The sequence below is a fragment of the Rutidosis leptorrhynchoides genome, chromosome 4, assembly GCF_046630445.1.
Source record: "Rutidosis leptorrhynchoides isolate AG116_Rl617_1_P2 chromosome 4, CSIRO_AGI_Rlap_v1, whole genome shotgun sequence".
NCBI classification, from domain to species: domain Eukaryota; kingdom Viridiplantae; phylum Streptophyta; class Magnoliopsida; order Asterales; family Asteraceae; genus Rutidosis; species Rutidosis leptorrhynchoides.
This window is the reverse complement of record NC_092336.1, coordinates 567,341,094-567,363,894: the sequence shown is the minus strand read 5'-3', so window position 1 is coordinate 567,363,894 and position 22,801 is coordinate 567,341,094.

The window sequence follows — 22,801 nt, the reverse complement described above, 5'->3', positions numbered from 1 at the left end:
AAGTCTCAAGATTTGGCCACTAGATGCGCGATATGGCTACCTCAAAATGTGAACTCATCCTATTCTAAGTTCTCATTTCACTCCTATCTTTTCGCTCGTACTTCCGTATACGGAAATCTTTTTATATAATTTCTCAATGGAGAGAGAGACCCTTCACGTGTTACTAGTATTCGCCACAAGGGTGACTAGCCCTTACGAACATTTTTCAGTAGCCGACAAGAAACCTGTTCCAACAAACGCTTTCGAACCCTAACTAACTTGTCCAAACATATCTTAAGAAATTATATTCCAACACGGTGTATCATTGTCAATTATCCCGGATCGAAAATACTCGCTACACATCTTGTTTACAAGAAGCCTTCGGAACACGTTTAGACGTGAGTACTGCGTATCTTCCACAAACAGACGAGCTAAGCAAACGAACAATTTACATCTTGGAAAGACATGTTACAAACTTGTGTTGTCGCCTTTAGTTGATCCCTCTTACAACAGTAGTTACCACTCGCGTGTTAACGCGCACTTTTCGAAACTTTATATAACCACAAATGTTGTTCTCCTATTCGTTGGACCGAAGTAGGTGACAAGCAAATCATCAGATCCGAAATCATTCAAGAAATAACCTTTGAGATAGTTCAAGTCCGAGAAGGGCTCAAGACGGCCCGTGGTCGCCAAAGGAGTTATACCAATGTTAGATGAAAATCTCTCAAATTTAAAGTCAGTAACCGTGTAATATTGAAAACCACACCTTGGAAAGGTGTAATCCGTTTCGGGAAATCGAGGAAATTTATATCCGCAATATTGATCCTTTTGAAATCTTGGGGCGTATTGGAACCGCTTCCTACCGTTTAGAACTTCCGACTCAATTAAGTTCCCGTTTACCTTACGTTCCATGTAACAAACTTAGATACGTGTCCTGAGGAACAGGAACGTGCTATCCTTCTAGATAAACTTACTATTGATGACAACTCCTCTTCGTAGAAAGACCGGTTGAAATTGTGGATCGTAAAACCAAGCCTTAATACAACATAAAACCCCGACTGTCCAAATTCGTGGGAATGCCCAAGGACGTATCTTCACTTATTCATAGCATTGACAATGCAAGGTCTCAAGGAAGAGACATCGACTATTACTTCCAACTAAATTTCGGGATGAAATTTCTTTTAAGGTGTGAGTAATGTAACATCCCGCATTTTTCCTTTAAATTATTTTAACGCCCGTCTTTTTATTTTAATAATATCCTTCGTAACTAAATTCGTATCCTCTGTTAGCTAACATTCTTAATATTTTTCCGTTATTGGATTTTAACATCCTCCGTTAATACGCGTTTTAAAATATTCCGTTTAGGTAATTCCCGCACCCGACTACAACTTGAGGGACTTGTTTTGCCAAAACCCCAAAATGGTGACTAGCACTTGACTAGTCAACCATCTTCCACCTCCACCCACTCATTCATCCATTTCTATTTTTCTTTTTTTCTTTTTTCTCTCTCAAGAATACAAACATAAATCATCATCTAAATCCGGATCGGGAAGCAAACTTCAAAACAAATTACATATTCGTGATCCTCTCTTCATCCTCTTCGATTTGGTACCAATTTCATCCATTTTGGGTAACTTTCTAAAATCACTAATTTTCTTTAAATTCGTGTTTTTGACTTGAAATTGTGTTAGTTAGTGTCTATGGCTCGTGTATAATATGAATATATGTTTTGTTTGCTCGATTTGTTGATTTGGAGTAACTAGTATGAACTTTGAAATGGTTGTGCTTAATCTTTGATTTTGGATGATTAAATGTTGTTTAATTGTTAAAGTTCATGTATTAAATGTGTTACTAGCATCATTAGCTTCAATTTGATGTGTAGGTTGATTAAGAAAACTTCAAAAGCATGATTATTGATTTTGAGATGTTTGACTAGGGTTTGATAGTTCTTGACATGAATTTTTGGATGCTTGAATGCCATGGAATGTTAATTGTTAGTGTTTAGTTGTAATGTATGCCTCTTTACCTTCAAAACGGCATATCATATGTGAGAATTGGATTCCCGAAACTCAAAATGCATTTGATGAACTTGAAAATTTGAAAATAGACTTTTATTGATCACTTGACGAGAAATCGGTTGTTGAAAATGAGGTTTTTGATTGATGAATTGTGTTTAGTTGCATTCTACGTCAAAAGAGCTTTCCAACGATATAAGGTGCGAGTCCTAAGTGTTAGCGGTTTGTGTTTTATGCACAAAAAGGTTTTGGATTAAGACTTGAACATTTGGGACTGGCCAGGCACCAGCACCCGGCCTTTGCCGCGGCGCGGCCTTTCCTGTCGCGGCGCGACATATAAGGGGGTCAGGTTCTGACCTCCATGTCCAAAATACGAAAAATGTTTGGCATACTACGGACCTCCGATTCACATGAAACTTGTTCTAACATGCTCATATATGATTAAAAACCTCAGAAAAATAGTTCGGGACCCGACCCGAACATGTTGACTTTTTCGTTGACTTTGACCAAGTTTGACTTTTAGTCAAACTTAACCAAACTTTTATACAATCGTTCTAACATGCTTTTATACTTGATTCTTGCATGAAACTTGACAACGTGATTCACATTCTATACTATTCGAGTCGTAACGAGCCATAGGACTAATTGAACACATTTCGCTCGACCTTGTGTCGTAACCGGTTAATTGATACAACTTACTTGTTTAGGTCAAGGCTAAGCAACATTCATGCACACGTTTACTTTGTGAAGTACATTTATACTCTTGCAATCAAAGGTGAGATCATAGTCCCACTTTTACTCTTTTTGAACTTACATTGGGGATGAGAAAACATAAACATTTCTTTACTAAGTGAACACAAGTACAGGAAAACAAACATTCTACATACGAGTTTAGAACAAAATCCTCAATTCGATTATCATTAGTTACACTTGCCGGGTGTAAGCGAGAACTTATGTTGTATGGATCCATATGGGTTTGACAAACCCTCATTCAAACGGTTCGCTACCGTTTACGAATGAAATATATTTTCGAGAAACAGTGTATGTTCTAGCACTAAGTGATGGGGTTCTATGGTAGGAATGTTAAGCATTGATAATTGGGTGCTCGTGAAACAAACTTTTGGAATGTATTACTATTATTTCATTGATGCAAATCTTGTGGTTCACTTGTACTTACTTACTTAAACCTATGATTTCACCAACGTTTTCGTTGACAGATTTCTATGTTTTTCTCAGGTCCTTGAACGATACATGATACATGCTTCCGCTCATTATTTTGATACTTGCATTGGATGTCGAGTATATATGCATACACAGAGCGTCTTTTGGCTACTTTTAAATTGTGTTGCATAAGTTTCATTTGTACTTATAACTTTGTAACGTAATTTTGTAGTGGAACTATTCTCGTGAACTTTGAAAAATCTTTACATTTGAAATGAATGCGACATATCTTTTGGTCAAACGTTGTTTTAAAGACTTATGACCACGTAACGGGACCTAAGTAGATGGCACCGTCAATGATGATTTTGTCGGGTCGCTACATTCTTGAATCAAATTCGAGTTTGTTTTGATATCTCCAGTTAATTTGATGATCCATAAAGATTATAGGAATGATTTGCAACACAATTCATGTTGTAATCATAACCTATAACACTCTTAATCTAAAAATCAATTTTTGAGTTCTCGAGTTCTTCACAGTGATATACACTAACGTGAATTCGAAACAAATTTCAAAAACTAAAAATGTAGAGTTGTTAGGAATCATTTACTTAAACTTCCTGCAAAATCTCAAGTTCCAATTCTTGATAACGAATTCGAATTTGCGAGTCAAAGTTAAATTGTCAAAAGTCAACTGTTTTGTTCTTGGAGAAATTAGAGCTTGTTTTGATGTTTTAAGTTCAATTGACGATTTCAATAGTTTTTAGGAATGATTTGAAACATGTTTCATGTTGTAAAGATTGTCCAAAACGAACTAAAAATTGAAAACAAAATTTTTTTTTTCTTGGCTACTAGCAAGCAGTAGGATTTTTTTGTTTTTTTTCTCATTTTTTTTATATCATGAACACATTTTTATTTTTTGTTTCATGTTTGTTTAGAAGTCCTAAAACCATTTTGATGATTGACTATTAAGAATGAAGTTGTTTGATTGTTTAGATTTTGGTGAAGAAGATGAAGTGGGTTGAAACATGTAATAGATAAGTATTTGGGTTTGTATTATAAATCAGAAAAACTGAAATGGAGGAATGGTTAAGGGTGTTGATGAGTGAACGAGAGGTCTCGGGTTCGAGCCCGGCTTGGTGCAATTTTTTTAAAACTGACTCCTAAGGTAGTTTTATACTTTTAAAAATTATTATTATTATTAATATTATTATTATTATCCTTAGGTATTTCTACAATTATTAATTTTACAAAACAAAAGATATATATGTAAATATATTATTACATAAAATATACTAATATTACATAAAATTATGTTTCAACTAATATTATTGATATAACATTAATTAAATATCAAATAAGTATCATAATATATTATAAGAATAATTAATACATAACAAATATATAAACTTAATTGATTTATACTATAATGTGTTAATACTTGATATAGGTTCGTGAATCCGAGGCCAACCCTGCAATGTTCAATGTCGTCATATGTATTTTTACTACAAAATACAGTATTGTGAGTTTATTGATTCCCTTTTTACTCTTTACATTTTTGAGACTGAGAATACATGCAAATGCTTTATTAACTGTTTTACAATATTTATATGCGTGAGTTTCATTTACCTTTTTACCCTTTATATTTTTGGGCTGAGAATACATGCGCAACTTTTATAACTGTTTTACGAAATAGACACAAGTAATCGAAATTACGCTCTATGGTTGAATGATCGAAACTGAATATGCCCCTTTTTATTAAGTCTGGTAATCTAAGAATTAGGGAACAGACACCCTAATTGACGCGAACTCTAAAGATAGATCTATCGGGCCCAACAAGCCCCATCCAAAGTACCGGATGCTTTAGTAGTTCGAAATTTATATCATGTCCGAAGGAGGATCCCGGAATGATGGGGATATTCTTATATGCATATTGTGAATGTCGGTTACCAGGTGTTCAATCCATATGAATGATATTTTTGTCTCTATGCATGGGACGTATGATTATGAGAAATGGAAGTATGAAATCTTGTGGTCTATTAAAATTATGAAATGATTCTTTATGATAAACTAATGAACTCACCAACCTTTTGGTTGACACTTTAAAGCATGTTTATTCTCAGGTACGAAAGAAATCTTCCGCTGTGCATTTGCTCATATTAGAGATATAACTTGGAGTCATTCATGACATATTTCAAAAGATGTTGCATTCGAGTCGTTGAGTTCATCAAGATTATTATTAAGTCAATTATATTTGGATATATTATGAAATGCTTTACATGCCTGTCAACTGTCGATGTAACGAAAGTTTGTCTTTTAAAAATGAATGCAATGTTTGTAAAATTTATCATATAGAGGTTAATTACCTCGCGATGTAATCAACTGTTGTGAATCGTTTGTAATCGATATGGACTTCGTCCGGATGGATTAGGACGAGTCTCTACAGTTGGTATCAGAGCGGTGGTCTTAGCGAACCAGGTCTTGCATTAGCGTGCCTAACTGATAGTCGTTAGGATGCATTAGTGAGTCTGGACTTTGACCGTGTCTGCATGTCAAAAGTTTTGCTTATCATTTTTATCGGAAAACATCTGCTTATCATCCTTAGGAAATTACCTACTCATTATTCTTAGTCTAGACACATTTTACTGCATTGACTGCATGAATAGTGTATAGACAAAATTCATATCTTAGCGTATCTGACAATTCATATCTTAGTGTATCTGTTATTGTAGACCATGCCTGATATCTCTCGTAAATTTCTCCTTAATTTAAGGGATCCTGGTACTATATATATCTATGCAAATTATGCATTGAGAATACCATCTAACTATCAATTGATGCCACTAAACTATTCATACCAAAAATCTTTCCTGAGATCGTTTAAGATGGCCTCTACGAATCGACCAAGTTCCTCTGACTCCGAAGACAGCGTGACAGGAGCACACCAACCAATCAATTACCGTGATTACTGGAGAAAATGGGGATGGGTTCGCGACATACTCACCCTATGGAGAAAGGAAGAAGGTACTCCATTTCATGAATCAAATCTACCACCTAACCTTGGAGTACTTGACCCGCTCACCGGCGAACCCGTTCGCAATACCGTTTATACCCTATTTGCAAGAATTTTTCGTCTTGAAACTACCATTAATGGAACTAGAGAAGATATCCGACCTCTACCTCACATTGATAAACAACTCGGGTTAGTAGAAGAAGTTAGAGAACTCCGAGCTCGAGTATTAACTTTATAGAGCACGGTATACAATTTGCAATCATCAACAGTATCACCAACACCAGTAACATCACCAGCCTTAGCACCAATGGCACCAGTACCACCAACAACCCAAGTTTCAACAATCCATGCCTCAACATCTCATTCTGTACCTCGAGTATAATTATCATTCCACAAATCATTCTACATCATTTATCTTCGTTCGACATGACAATTATGTAAACTCTAATGTTTTAGAGATTATGTATCATAGTTCTAATCGTAAATCTGATGAGTTTAATATCACATTGACTCATTAAATCCATAATTACATCTGAAGAAAATATATATGTAAATATATTTTCATAAAGATTGTGATTAAAAATTCTTTCGTACAAACTGTTAATGGTAAAAATATTTTAACGGGTAGGTAATACCCGAGAAATATTTAAGATTTCACATTAATAAGTTACATTGTACAGTCTTCGAATCTGATTCAACGGTCGATTACCATCCTACCTACATCTATCAATATACGAATCCGTTCACCACAGAATAACCATTTTCATTCAAATTCAATTTCATATTTGGATTTTTACTTACCAGAATCCAACAAGTGGCATAATGAAGAAATAATGGACACAATAAAAATTGATTAGAAACAGACTAATTAACAATATGGAATTTTGTTAAGAAACCATGCTAACTGTTCCAGCTAACTGTTCCTAGCTAACTGATTACATTCTATTTATCGCATTTTATTTATTGCAATTTAATTATCGCAATTTACATTCCCGCAATTTTATTTATCGCAATTTAAAAACGAATGCAATGTTTGTAAAATTTATCATATAGAGGTTAATTACCTCGCGATGTAATCAACTGTTGTGAATCGTTTGTAATCGATATGGACTTCGTCCGAATGGATTAGGACGGGTCTCTACACCTACCCGGAGACATGATTGATGAAATCTTGTCTAGAGTCGGTCAGAATTCCTCGGCACAACTATTTAAGGCGAGATCAGTTTGTAAGACATTCGAAGAACGTTCCAAGAATGTCTTGGTTTATAAGAGACTTTTGTTTGAAAGATGGGGGATATCACATTGGGAAACTCATAAGTTACGATGTGTTTACTTTGACGCATATATTGCGGGGAACCCAAATGCTATTTTACTCAACGGGTTAAGAAATTATTTTGACTCAATGTATCTGAATATAGGACTTCATGATTTAGAAAAAGCGGCTAACACAACATAAAGAAGCATGCTATGCTTACGGGTTAGTAATGTTCGCTTCTCACTAAAGTGAGAAAAAGAACATTGGGCTACAACTATTAAACAAAATGTTCCCACAAGTGACGGAGTCGGTAATTGGGGTAAGAAATGAGGTTTTTAGGTTATTACGAGACTGTTGGTCATTACGTAACCCTCGTCCCTTTAACGACGTTACAACACGCTGTCTTATCAACGGCCATAACGGTTATGTTCCACAAGACCAAGGATGGGAAGTAGTCCTAGTAAAACCAGAATGCATGACTTGTTTCTGGACGTATGAATTACGTGTCTTTACTGCCTTTGCTGAACGACTTGTGTACTAGCTAGAGTTATCTTCACAACTATCTTGTATCAAAGTTATTGTGTGCTATATTTCATGTTTTATGTAAAATAAGCGGTATTGTAAGTTTGTAAAATATTGTATAAAAGTTTGAACGCGAAATATTATTATAATCAGTTTTTCATATAGAATTGTAGTAGTTGAATTGTATATTAGCTACTAAGTATGAACTTAACGGGTAGGTACTACCCGAATTTAAACTTATAAAACGCTAATATGAAGAAAAGGCTTTTATAAATGAGTTCATATTATGCTACGAAATACTATTAACTACTCTTAATATTCTGTATGATTAACTTGTTCCATTTGACTATTTTGAAGGAAATGGCACCGATTACTCGACACACCGTGAATATGAATGAAGAGGAATTCCGTACTTTTCTAGCTTCAAACATAGCCGCAGTACAGGCTGCGCTACATACCAACAATAACCTTGGATCTAGCAGTACAGGAAATCGTGTAGGATGCACCTACAAAGAATTCACTGCCTGCAAACCTTTGGAATTTGATGGAACCGAAGGACCGATCGGATTGAAACGGTGGACCGAGAAGGTCGAATCGGTGTTTGCCATAAGTAAGTGTACTGAAGAGGACAAAGTGAAGTACGCTACGCATACCTTCACAGGTTCTGCGTTAACATGGTGGAATACCTATCTAGAGCAAGTGGGACAAGATGATGCTTACGCACTACCGTGGTCAGCATTCAAGCACTTGATGAACGAGAAGTACCATCCCAGAACCGAGGTCAATAAGCTCAAGACAGAACTTAGAGGGTTACGAACCAAAGGATTTGATATTACCACGTACGAAAGACGATTCACAGAATTGTGCCTATTGTGTCCGGGAGCGTTCGAAGATGAGGAAGAGAAGATCGACGCGTTTGTGAAAGGATTACCGGAAATAATCCAAGAAGATATAAGTTCACACGAGCCCGCCTCCATACAACAGGCATGTAGAATGGCTCACAAACTAGTGAACCAGATTGAGGAAAGAATTAAAGAATAGACCGCTGAAGAAGCCAATGTGAAGCAAGTCAAAAGAAAGTGGGAGGAAAACGGTGATAACAATCACCAGTACAACAACAACAGCAATTACAATAATAATCGCAACAATTATCCCAACAATCGCAACATCAATCGCAACTACAACAAACGACCCAACAACAACAACAACAACAACAACAACAGCAACTACAACAATCATCCCAACAACAATAACAATCGCAACAACAACAACAATCAGAAGCAGCTATGCCAAAGGTGTGAAAAGTATCACTCGGGGTTCTGCACCAAATTTTGCAACAAGTGTAAAAGAAATGGTCATAGCGCGGCGAAGTGTGAGGTCTATGGACCAGGGGTTAATAGAACGAAAGGAACAAATGGTGTCGGAACGAGTAATGGCGGAGCAAGTAGTGTCGGAGCAAGTTATGCTAATGTAGTTTGTTATAAATGTGGTAAACCGGGCCACATTATTAGAAATTGTCCGAACCAGGAGAACACGAATGGACAAGGTCGCGGAAGAGTTTTCAATATTAATGCGGCAGAGGCACAGGAAGACCCGGAGCTTGTTACTGGTACGTTTCTTATTGACAATAAATCTGCTTACGTTTTATTTGATTCGGGTGCGGATAGAAGCTATATGAGTAGAGATTTTTGTGCTAAATTAAGTTGTCCATTGACGCCGTTGGATAGTAAATTTTTACTTGAATTAGCAAATGGTAAATTAATTTCAGCAGATAATATATGCCGGAATCGAGAAATTAAACTGGGTAGCGAAATATTTAAGATTGATTTGATACCAGTAGAGTTAGGGAGTTTTGATGTAATAGTTGGCATGGACTGGCTGAAGAAGGTGAAAGCAGAGATCGTATGTTATGAAAATGCAATTCGCATTGTACGAGAAGAAGGAGAACCGTTAATGGTGTACGGAGAAAAGGGCAACACGAAGCTACATCTTATTAGTAATTTAAAGGCACAAAAACTAATAAGAAAAGGTTGCTATGCTATTCTAGCACACGTCGAGAATGTACAAACTGAAGAAAAGAGCATCAATGATGTTCCCGTCGCAAAAGAATTTCCCGATGTATTTCCGAAAGAATTACCGGGATTACCCCCACATCGATCCGTTGAATTTCAAATAGATCTTGTACCATGAGCTGCACCAATAGCTCGTGCTCCTTACAGACTCGCACCCAGCGAGATGAAAGAACTGCAAAGCCAATTACAAGAACTTTTAGAGCGTGGTTTCATTCGACCAAGCACATCACCGTGGGGAGCTCCTGTTTTGTTTGTCAAGAAGAAAGATGGTACATTCAGGTTGTGTATCGACTACCGAGAGTTGAACAAACTTACCATCAAGAACCGCTACCCACTACCGAGAATCGACGACTTATTTGATCAACTACAAGGCTTGTCTGTTTATTCAAAGATTGACTTACGTTCCGGGTATCATCAAATGCGGGTGAAATAAGATGATATTCCAAAGACTGCTTTCAGAACACGTTACGGTCATTAGGAGTTTATGGTCATGCCGTTTGGTTTAACTAATGCACCAGCTGTGTTCATGGACCTTATGAACCGAGTGTGTGGACCATACCTTGACAAGTTTGTCATTGTTTTCATTGATGACATACTTATTTACTCAAAGAATGACCAAGAACACAGTGAACATTTGAGAAAGGTGTTAGAAGTATTGAGGAAGGAAGAATTGTACGCTAAATTTTCAAAGTGTGCATTTTGGTTGGAAGAAGTTCAATTCCTCGGTCACATAGTGAACAAAAAAGGTATTAAGGTGGATCCGGCAAAGATAGAAACTGTTGAAAAGTGGGAAACCCCGAAAACTCCTAAACACATACGCTAGTTTTTAGGACTAGCTGGTTACTACATAAGGTTCATCCAAGATTTTTCCAGAATAGCAAAACCCTTGACTGCATTAACGCATAAAGGGAAGAAATTTGAATGGAAGGATGAACAAGAGAAAGCGTTTCAGTTATTGAAGAAAAAGCTAACTACGGCACCTATATTGTCATTGCCTGAAGGGAATGATGATTTTGTGATTTATTGTGACGCATCAAAGCAAGGTCTCGGTTATGTATTAATGCAACGAACGAAGGTGATTGCTTATGCGTCTAGACAAATGAAGATTCACGAGCAAAATTATATGACGCATGATTTGGAATTAGGCGCGGTTGTTTTTGCATTAAAGACTTGGAGGCACTACTTATATGGGGTCAAAAGTATTATATATACTGACCACAAAAGTCTTCAACACATATTTAATCAGAAACAACTGAATATGAGGCAGCGTAGGTGGATTGAATTGTTGAATGATTACGACTTTGAGATTCGTTACCACCCGGGGATGGCAAATGTGGTAGCCGACGCCTTGAGCAGGAAGGACAGAGAACCCATTCGAGTAAAATCTATGAATATAATGATTCACAATAACCTTACTACTCAAATAAAGGAGGCGCAACAAGGAGTTTTAAAAGAATTAAATTTAAAGGATGAATTACCCAAAGGATCAGAGAAGCATCTTAATATTCGGGAAGACGGAACCCGGTATAGGGCTGAAAGGATTTGGGTACCAAAATTTGGAGATATGAGAGAAATGGTACTTAGAGAAGCTCATAAAACCAGATACTCAAAACATCCTGGAACGGGGAAGATGTACAAGGATCTCAAGAAACATTTTTGGTGGCCGGGTATGAAAGCCGATGTTGCTAAATATGTAGGAGAATGTTTGACGTGTTCTAAGGTCAAAGCTGAACATCAGAAACCATCAGGTCTACTACAACAACCTGAAATCCTGGAATGGAAATGGGAAAACATTACCATGGATTTCATCACTAAATTGCCAAGGACTGCAAGTGGTTTTGATACTATTTGGGTAATAGTTGATCGTCTCACCAAATCAGCACACTTCCTGCCAATAAGAGAAGATGACAAGATGGAGAAGTTAGCACAACTGTATTTGAAGGAAGTCGTCTCCAGACATGGAATACCAATCTCTATTATCTCTGATAGGGATGGCAGATTTATTTCAAGATTCAGGCAGACATTACAGCAAGCATTAGGAACTCATCTAGACATGATACTGCCTATCATCCACAAAATGATGGGCAGAGCGAAAGAACGATACAAACGCTTGAAGACATGCTACGAGCATGTGTTATTGATTTCGGAAACAGTTGGGATCGACATCTACCGTTAGCAGAATTTTCCTACAACAACAGCTACCATTCAAGCATTGAGATGGCGCCGTTTGAAGCACTTTATGGTAGAAAGTGCAGGTCTCAGATTTGTTGGAGTGAAGTGGGGGATAGACAGATTACGGGTTCGGAGATAATACAAGAAACTACCGAGAAGATCATCCAAATTCAACAACGGTTGAAAACCGCCCAAAGTCGATAAAAGAGCTACGCTGACATTAAAAGAAAAGATATAGAACTTGAAATTGGAGAGATGGTCATGCTTAAAGTTGCACCTTGGAAAGGCGTTGTTAGATTTGGTAAACGAGGGAAATTAAATCCAAGGTATATTGGACCATTCAAGATTATTGATCGTGTCGGACCAGTAGCTTACCGACTTGAGTTACCTCAACAACTCGCGGCTGTACATAACACTTTCCACGTCTCGAATTTGAAGAAATGTTTTGCTAAAGAAGATCTCACTATTCCGTTAGATGAAATCCAAATCAACGAAAAACTTCAATTTATCGAAGAACCCGTCGAAATAATGGATCGTGAGGTCAAAAGACTTAAGCAAAACAAGATACCAATTGTTAAGGTTTGATGGAATGCTCGTAGAGGACCTGAGTTCACCTGGGAACGAGAAGATCAGATGGAGAAGAAATACCCGCATTTATTTCTAGAAGATACGTCAACACCTCCAACTGCTTAAAATTTTGGGACGAAATTTATTTAACGGGTAGGTACTGTAGTGACCTGAACGTTTCCATGTTTATATATATATTAAATGAAATTGTTATTTACATGATTAAGTGTTTCCAATATGTTAAGCAATCAAACTTGTTAAGACTTGATTAATTGAAATAGGTTTCATATAGACAATTGACCACCCAAGTTGATCGGTGATTCACGAACGTTAAAACTTGTAAAAACTATACGATGACATATATATGGTTATATATATAGTTAACATGATTTTATTATAAGTATGTATCTCATTAGGTATTTTAACAATGAGTTATATACATAAAAATGAGACTATTAATTTAAGAAACTCGAAAACAATATATATAACGATTATCATTATAACAACGTCTTACTAGGTACATATGAATCATATTAAGATATTGATACACTTGGTTAATTATGTTAAATGATAAGTAAATATATTATTAAGTGTATTAACGATGAAATACATATGTAAAAATAAGACTACTAACTTAATGATTTCGAAACGAGACATATATGTAACGATTATCGTTGTAACGACATTTAACTGTATATATATCATACTAAGATATATTATATATCATAATATCATGATAATATAACAATTTAACATCTCATTTGTTATAATAAACAATGGGTTAACAACATTCAACAAGATCGTTAACCTAAAGGTTTCAAAACAACATTTACATGTAACGACTAACGATGACTTAACGACTCAGTTAAAATGTATATACATGTAGTGTTTTAATATGTATTCATACACTTTTGAAAGACTTCAAGACACTTATCAAAATGATTCTACTTAACAAAAATGCTTACAATTACATCCTCGTTCAGTTTCATCAACAATTCTACTCGTATGCACCCGTATTCGTACTCGTACAATACACAGCTTTTAGATGTATGTACTATTGGTATATACACTCCAATGATCAGCTCTTAGCAGCCCATGTGAGTCACCTAACACATGTGGGAACCATCATTTGGCAACTAGCATGAAATATCTCATAAAATTACAAAAATATGAGTAATCATTCATGACTTATTTACATGAAAATAAAATTACATATCCTTTATATCTAATCCATACACCAACGACCAAAAACACCTACAAACACTTTCATTCTTAAATTTTCTTCATCTAATTGATCTCTCTCAAGTTCTATCTTCAAGTTCTAAGTGTTCTTCATAAATTCCAAAAGTTCTAGTTTCATAAAATCAAGAATACTTCCAAGATTGCAAGTTTACTTCCAAGTTTTCTAAATCCATTCCAAGTAATCATCCAAGATCAAGAAACCTTTGTTACTTATAGTAGGTTATCTTTCTAATACAAGGTAATAATCATATTCAAACTTTAATTCAATTTCTATAACTATAACAATCTTATTTCGAGTGGAAATCTTACTTGAAATTGTTTTCGTGTCATGATTCTGCTTCAAGAACTTTCAAGCCATCCAAGGAACCTTTGAAGCTAGATCTATTTTTCTCATTTCCATTAGGTTTATCCAAGGAACTTGAGGTAGTAATGATGTTCATAACATCATTCGATTCATACATATAAAGCTATCTTATTCGAATGTTTAAACTTGTAATCACTAGAACATAGTTTAGTTAATTCTATACTTGTTCGCAAATAAAAGTTAATCCTTCTAACTTGACTTTTAAAATCAACTAAACACATGTTCTATATCTATATGATATGCTAACTTAATGATTTAAAACCTGGAAACACGAAAAACACCGTAAAATCGGATTTACGCCGTCGTAGTAACACCGCGGGCTGTTTTGGGTTAGTTAATTAAAAACTATGATAAACTTTGATTTAAAAGTTGTTATTCTGGGAAAATGATTTTTATTATGAACATGAAACTATATCCAAAAATTATGGTTAAACTCAAAGTGGAAGTATGTTTTCTAAAATGGTCATCTAGACGTCGTTCTTTCGACTGAAATGACTACCTTTACAAAAACGACTTGTAACTTATTTTTATGACTATAAACCTATACTTTTTATGTTTAGATTCATAAAATAGAGTTCAATATGAAACCATAGCAATTTGATTCACTCAAAACGGATTTAAAATGAAGAAGTTATGGGTAAAACAAGATTGGATAATTTTTCTCATTTTAGCTACGTGAAAATTGGTAACAAATCTATTCCAACCATAACTTAATCAACTTGTATTGTATATTATGTAATCTTGAGATACCATAGACACGTATACAATGTTTCGACCTATCATGTCGACACATCTATATATATTTCGGAACAACCATAGACACTCTATATGTGAATGTTGGAGTTAGCTATACAGGGTTGAGGTTGATTCCAAAATATATATAGTTTGAGTTGTGATCAATACTGAGATACGTATACACTGGGTTGTGGATTGATTCAAGATAATATTTATCGATTTATTTCTGTACATCTAACTGTGGACAACTAGTTGTAGGTTACTAACGAGGACAGCTGACTTAATAAACTTAAAACATCAAAATATATTAAAAGTGTTGTAAATATATTTTGAACATACTTTGATATATATGTATATATTGTTATAGGTTCGTGAATCAACCAGTGGCCAAGTCTTACTTCCCGACGAAGTAAAAATCTGTGAAAGTGAGTTATAGCCCCATTTTTAAAATCTAATATTTTTGGGATGAGAATACATGCAGGTTTTATAAATGATTTACAAAATAGACACAAGTACGTGAAACTACATTCTATGGTTGAATTATCGAAATCGAATATGCCCCTTTTTATTAAGTCTGGTAATCTAAGAACTAGGGAACAGACACCCTAATTGATGCGAATCCTAAAGATAGATCTATTGGGCCTAACAAACCCCATCCAAAGTACCGAATGCTTTAGTACTTCGAAATTTATATCATATCCGAAGGGTGTCCCGAAATGATGGGGATATTCTTATATATGCATCTTGTTAATGTCGGTTACCAGGTGTTCACCATATGAATGATTTTTATCTCTATGTATGGGATGTGTATTGAAATATGAAATCTTGTGGTCTATTGTTATGATTTGATATATATAGGTTATACCTATAACTCACCAACATTTTTGTTGACGTTTAAAGCATGTTTATTCTCAGGTGAATACTAAGAGCTTCCACTGTTGCATACTAAAATAAGGACAAGATTTGGAGTCCATGTTTGTATGATATTGTGTAAAAACTGCATTCAAGAAACTGATTTCGATGTAACATATTTGTATTGTAAACCATTATGTAATGGTCGTGTGTAAACAGGATATTTTAGATTATCATTATTTGATAATCTACGTAAAGCTTTTTAAACCTTTATTTATGAAATAAAGGTTATGGTTTGTTTTAAAAATGAATGCAGTCTTTGAAAAACGTCTCATATAGAGGTCAAAACCTCGCAACGAAATCAATTAATATGGAACGTTTTTAATCAATAAGAACGGGACATTTCACTAAACAGAGTGCGCTTAAAAACTTCCAAACTTCCTAACTCCAGTAATAGCTATTGCCACATGCTCTGTCCTCTCTCAACTTTTCATCCTTATATTCTTCAAACTCGTAGTCCACGCCGTCAATTTCATCTTCCTCATCATTTCCAGCTCTAGAAGAGCCGGCCCCATCTTTTGTCGCCTTTGTTGTGTCTTGAATACTTCGGATCTGTGGAAACCAGTCAAACGGTGTTACAAATCAACGAAAGCACGAGTATGTGTGCAGGCGCACTCTAATATGCGTCTTATGCTTCGGATTATGTAAGATTGTGCTCATTTTAATGCGGTAAGCGCGCAGACTGGTTGTGTGTTTATTGCATTCCATCCACTGAAGTATATAAGCGCTGACTTTACTGTTAGCGACCATGTGCAACCTGTGAGTTCAAAATGATTTATTAAACTTGTTAGCGTGTACCTGTCGGAGGCGAAAGTCATCCGCGGTAACTTTGGACCTGAGCATAGCTTCTCCGAGCAGGGTAGGCAGCGTGATGATCCCTCGGTAGTGACAGGCGCTGATGGCGAAATGTGAGAGTGCCGGTTGCCCAAGGATAGCATCGTATTCCTATTCGGCACATATCACTCTGAAGTCCACCATCGTCGTATGCGCTATGTCCTTGCGCTCATCGTCGCGCAAGGTTAGAGCCGCCCCTAGTATCCTCTTAAACCATGCGGGTCCCCACTTATCCCCCTGAACTGCTGTTTCACCTTCCTCAAGTTGCGCTTCACGGTGTAGTTTAGGTTCTTAAAGCAATGATGGAACAAAACATTAACACATCTGCCAGTATCGATAAGAATTTTGTCAATGTGCTGCGTGCATTCAAGCATATAACCTTTAACCACCAGAGGAGCACATTTTCTTTCGAAAATGGGCTCGCATGGGAGATGCACTTTTAAGTTCTTGTACAGCAGTAGTGGCTCCTTCTCAACCTCCTTCTTTTCCCACGAAAGGACGTAAATGACCTTATCCTTCTCCACTCCTTCGGCCTCCTTCTTATATCCTCCTGACTCGTCTTTACCTGGCTTCAAATGCTTCAGTTCTCCGCGCTTGAGGCACGTAACCACCTTGTCAACCAATGCTTTGCAGCGATTGGTTTCGTGCCCAAAGTCATCGTGAAAGTCACAGCTATTCGACTTGTCCCGTCGCACATACTCAGACATGTGTGCAGATTTCTCAAACGCCTTGGAGATTGGCTCAGTTACGTAAATTTCTTTTAGGATTTTCGTGAGGCTCTTGATTAAAGCTTGTTTGTTATCCCTGGTGTCATTGTCTCTGTTCCGATGGTGCTGTTGGTTGTTGCTGTTACCTTGGTGATTCCGCCGGTGTTTCCTATCATTGTGGTGATTGTTGCTGTGGTGGCGGTAGGGGCTAGAGTCGTTTTGGCTTCTCACGAAACCACCTGATGGGCATCCACCCCTGGGCAAATAGTAGCCGTCGCGCTGACCATTGCCTGACCCCCTGATAATGCTAAAAATGAACACATATTTCACAGCATTATCCTTCAAGAAAGACAAGCTTTTAGTTGCTATTGTTCTATTTACAAGTGATATTCGTTTAAATAATAAAAGGTGAAGACAAAAGACAGATTCGACGATTTGAAGACGCAAATGACCAAAAAGCTAAAAAGTACAAAGTACAATCCAAGTGGTTCAATTTATTGATGAGAAACGTCTCAAAATTACAAAATTACAAAATATAAGTCGCAAAAAGTAAAGTACAAGATATTAAATCGTACGAAAGGACGTTCGAAAATCCGGAACCGGGACATGAACCAACTATCAACGTGCGACACAACGGGCCTAAAATTACAAGTCAACGATGCATAAGAATATAATATAATATATATATAATTATATAAAATTATATATATTATATTATATAATATTTAAATACGAGCAGCCCACGTTTTGGAATCATATGTGACCAGGAAAAGGAGGCCATGCGATCGCATGGCCTGGAGGCCTTAAATCCATACGATTGCATGGGGCACTGTACATGGCCAAGTCCTATAAATTGCAATGTTTGGTCGACAAATTTAGACACAATATATTCATCTACTCTCTATCTCTCAAATATATATATATATATATATATATATATATATATATATATATATATATATATATATATATATATATATATATATATATATATATATATATATATATATATATATATATATTTATAATTTTAATTTTAATTTAAGATTAATAATAATAAGGTTATGTTAGCGAATGTTTTAAGTTTGTAAATCGAAACTCTGTCCGTGTAACGCTACGCGATTAATACTCATTGTAAGTTATGTTCAACCTTTTTAAATTAATGTCTCGTAGCTAAATTATTATTATGCTTATTTAAGCCGAAGTAATCGTGATGTTGGGCTAAATATTAAGATTGGGTAATTGGGCTTTGTACCATAATTGGGGTTTGGACAAAAGAACGACACTTGTGGAAATTAGACTATGGGCTATTAATGGGCTTTATATTAACTAAACGATACCTCGTTAATTTAATATAAAGGTTATAATTTGACGTATCTATAAATAACCACATACGCTTAATCGGGTACGGTGGGCGGGATATTTATAAATACAAATTATTGTTCATTTAACCGGACACGGGAATGGATTAATAGTTAATGGAATCATTAAAACAGGGGTTAATTACATTCAAGGGTAATTGGTGTAATTGTTAACAAAGTAGTAAAACCTTGGATTACACGCAGTCGATAACCTGGTGTATTCATTAAACAAAGTATTAAGACCTTGTTACAGTTCGAATCCCCAATTAGTTGGAATATTTGACTTCGGATATAAGGTTAATTTGACGAAGATCCTCGCACTTTATAATTATGACCGATGGACTATTATGGACAAAACCGTATGGACATATTGAATAATCCAGGACAAAGGACAATTAACCCATGGTAATAAATTAAAATCAACACGTCAAACATCATGATTATGAAAGTTTAAATAAGCATAATTCCTTTATTTTATATCTCATCGTACTTTTAATTATCGCAATTTTATTTATCGTCATTTTATTTATCGCGCTTTTAATTATCGCACTTTTATTATCGTTATTTACTTTACGCTTTAAATTAAGTTGTATTTATATTTAATATTTTACATTAGGTTTTAATTGTGACTTAAGACATAAAATCGACAAACCGGTCACTAAACGGTAAATACCCCTTTTTTATAATAATAATAATAATAATACTTATATATATATATATATATATATATATATATATATACACAAATATAGTTTAAAAATATAGTGTTAAACTTGACTAGCTCCCTGCGGAACGAACCGGACTTACTAAAAACTACACTACTGTATGATTAGGTACACTGCCTATAGTGTTGTAGCAAGGTTTAGGTATATCCACTCTATAAATAAATAAATAACTTGTGTAAAATTGTATCGTATTTAATAGTATTTCGCAATAAAAATATAACTATTTCGTATACACCTCGCATAACATCACTCCCTGTAACTCGAGTACCTTGTGGTGTCTTCCTCGGCGCGCATGCGCTCGTGCGCTTCCCTTAGCGCTTCCACCAATGTTTCTGGCGGACGCTTCCTCAACCTTTGCCACAACGTCAGGTGACGTTCCCGACAGATCCCATGTATGAAACCGGACACCTTTAGTGATTTTGTACAGTTGGGAATTCTAGCTACCTTTTGACAATACCTGTCGATAAACTGCCCTAAAGACTCCCATCTCTCATGTTTGATGTCATGACATTCAACATGCGTCCTTCGAGTCGCGCGCATGTTGTGAAAGTTAAGCAGGAAACGCGTCCGCAGATCATCATAACAGCTTATAACTGGCGTTGGTAGGTTGTTGAACCATTGTCGAGCCACTCCCTCTAGTAACGGCGGGAACTCCATGCATTTGGTTTCGTCAGCCCAGTGCTGATTTCGCGCTATACCTTCATACTTTTGCAAGAAGTCATCAGGGTCTGAGAATCCATCATAGTATCCCAAGGTTAGCGGTATCACAGGCAGCGCTGTAGAAACATAGTTTAGTATGTGCGCCGAGAATTTTTCTCCAGTAGGCGCTGTTTCAAATGAGCGTTTAACAGTCACTCCCTTCATCCTCGTGTATAGGTTTTTAATCATGAGCTCAGCCTTTCCCGGATGCTCAAACTCATGCGCCATATCATCCGGCGCTGCTGATGTGTGCAGCGGTGTATACGAAATACTACTATTGTTTACTACGAAATACGGCGAAATATGATACAAGTTTTATTTATTTATATAGATGGAATATACTTAAAACTTGCTACAACACTTATATTCAGTGTACCTAATCGTAGAGTAGTGTAGTTTTTAGTAAGTCCGGTTCGTTCCACAAGGAGCTAGTGATACGTACTATATTTTTAACAACTATATTTGTATAAAATATATATAAATATAAGTAGTAATAATATATAAAAGGGAGATTTTACTGTTTAATGACTGATTTGTCGATTTTATATTTTTAAGCGTAAAAATAAATGACAATAATTAAAATGCGTAAAATTAATAACAATATTAAAATGACAGTAAATAAAATAACAGTAAATAAAAGTACGATGAGATATAAAATAACACAATTATGCTTATTTAAACTTCCGCAACCATGATGTTTAACGTTTTGATTTTAATTTATTACTCTGGGTTAATTGTCCTTTGTCCTGGATTAATTGAAACCTATCTGGTTTTTGTCCATAATAGTTCATCGGTCATAATTATAAAATGCTCGTCAAATTAACCTTATTCCCTAAGTCAAATATTCCAACTAATTAGGGATTCGAACTGTAACAAGGTTTTAATACTTTGTTAATAATTACACCAGGTTATCGACTACGTGTAATCTAAGGTTTTAATACTTTGTTAACAATTACACCAATTACCCTTGTATGTAATTCACCCCTGTTATAATTAGTCCATGATACATTAATTTATTCACTTGGCCATAATGAATAATAAATTACCCAATCCAATTGATTAAATTAAATGATTTGTAAAAGATGTCGTATAAACGTCACTAAATAGGACATGCATAATCATTTAATAATTATTAGATTAACTAATTTGAAGATAGGTTCGACAGATTCCAACGAATTGTCATTCGATTAGACAATACCCCCATCTATTAATAATCCATAGTCCAATGTTCACAAGTGTCGGTCTTTTGTCCAAACCCAAATTATGGTACAAAATCCAATAACCCCATCTTAAATATTTAGTCCAACATCACGATTACTTCAGCTCAAATAAGCATAATAATAACTTAGTTACGAGATATTAATTTAAAGAGGAAGAACATAGCTTACAGTGGTGATTAATTGCGTAGCGTTACACGGACAGAGTTCCGTCTTACAAAACCTTAAAACATTTCTTACATTAACCCAATTATTATTAAACTTAATTTAAACTTAATATTATAAATATAAATATATATATTTCTTACAGAGGAAGAAGAGTGAAACAGTGTACATAATTCGCTGAAAACGTCGCCTTTTATAGCACTTGGCCAGGTTCTGACCTCCATGCGATCGCATGGATTTTGTGCCTTCTGGCCATGCGATCGCATGGCCCTCTGATCCAGCTCATATGCTTTTGTTTTCTAGTTTGCCGACGTTTTATTTATATATATATATATATATATATATATATATATATATATATATATATATATATATATATATATATATATATAAATATATAATAAATATAATTTATATTAATTATATATATATTATATTATATTCTTGTGCATAGTTGACTTGTAATTTTAGCTCCGTTGACTCGCGCGTTGATGCTCGGTTCATGTCTAGGTTCCGGATTTTCGAACGTCTTTTCGTACGCGTAGATATCGTGTACTTTGCGTTCCGCGGCTCGTACTCTTGTCATTTTTAGACGTTTCTTATCAATAAATGGAACCACTTGAATTATATCTTGTTCATTTGAGCTTTTTGGTCATTTGCGTCTTTAAATCGTCGTTTTCTTCTTTTGTCTTCGCACTTATTGATTTAAACGAATATTACATAAAAATAGAACAATTGCAACTAAAAGCTTTACATATTGGAAGGATATTGTGCCTAAATATATGTTCATTTGGAGCACTATCAAATATCCCCACACTTGAGCGTTGCTTGTCCTCAAGCAATACATAACTTGAAATAAAATCACACTTCACTCGAATCATTTTTTTTTATTCTCACACTTTATACATCAGTGATTTTGATACAGCGGTATAAACAATGATAGTAACAATGTGATTTGCAGTCCCACATGACTATAAAAATTTAGATCCTTTAAGGAAATTGGATCTTTATGAAAACATTTGATCTTTTGAAAATTCATTCTAGCTTTTATCCTAGATAAGTTTTCCGGAATAACCCTTCACCGGTG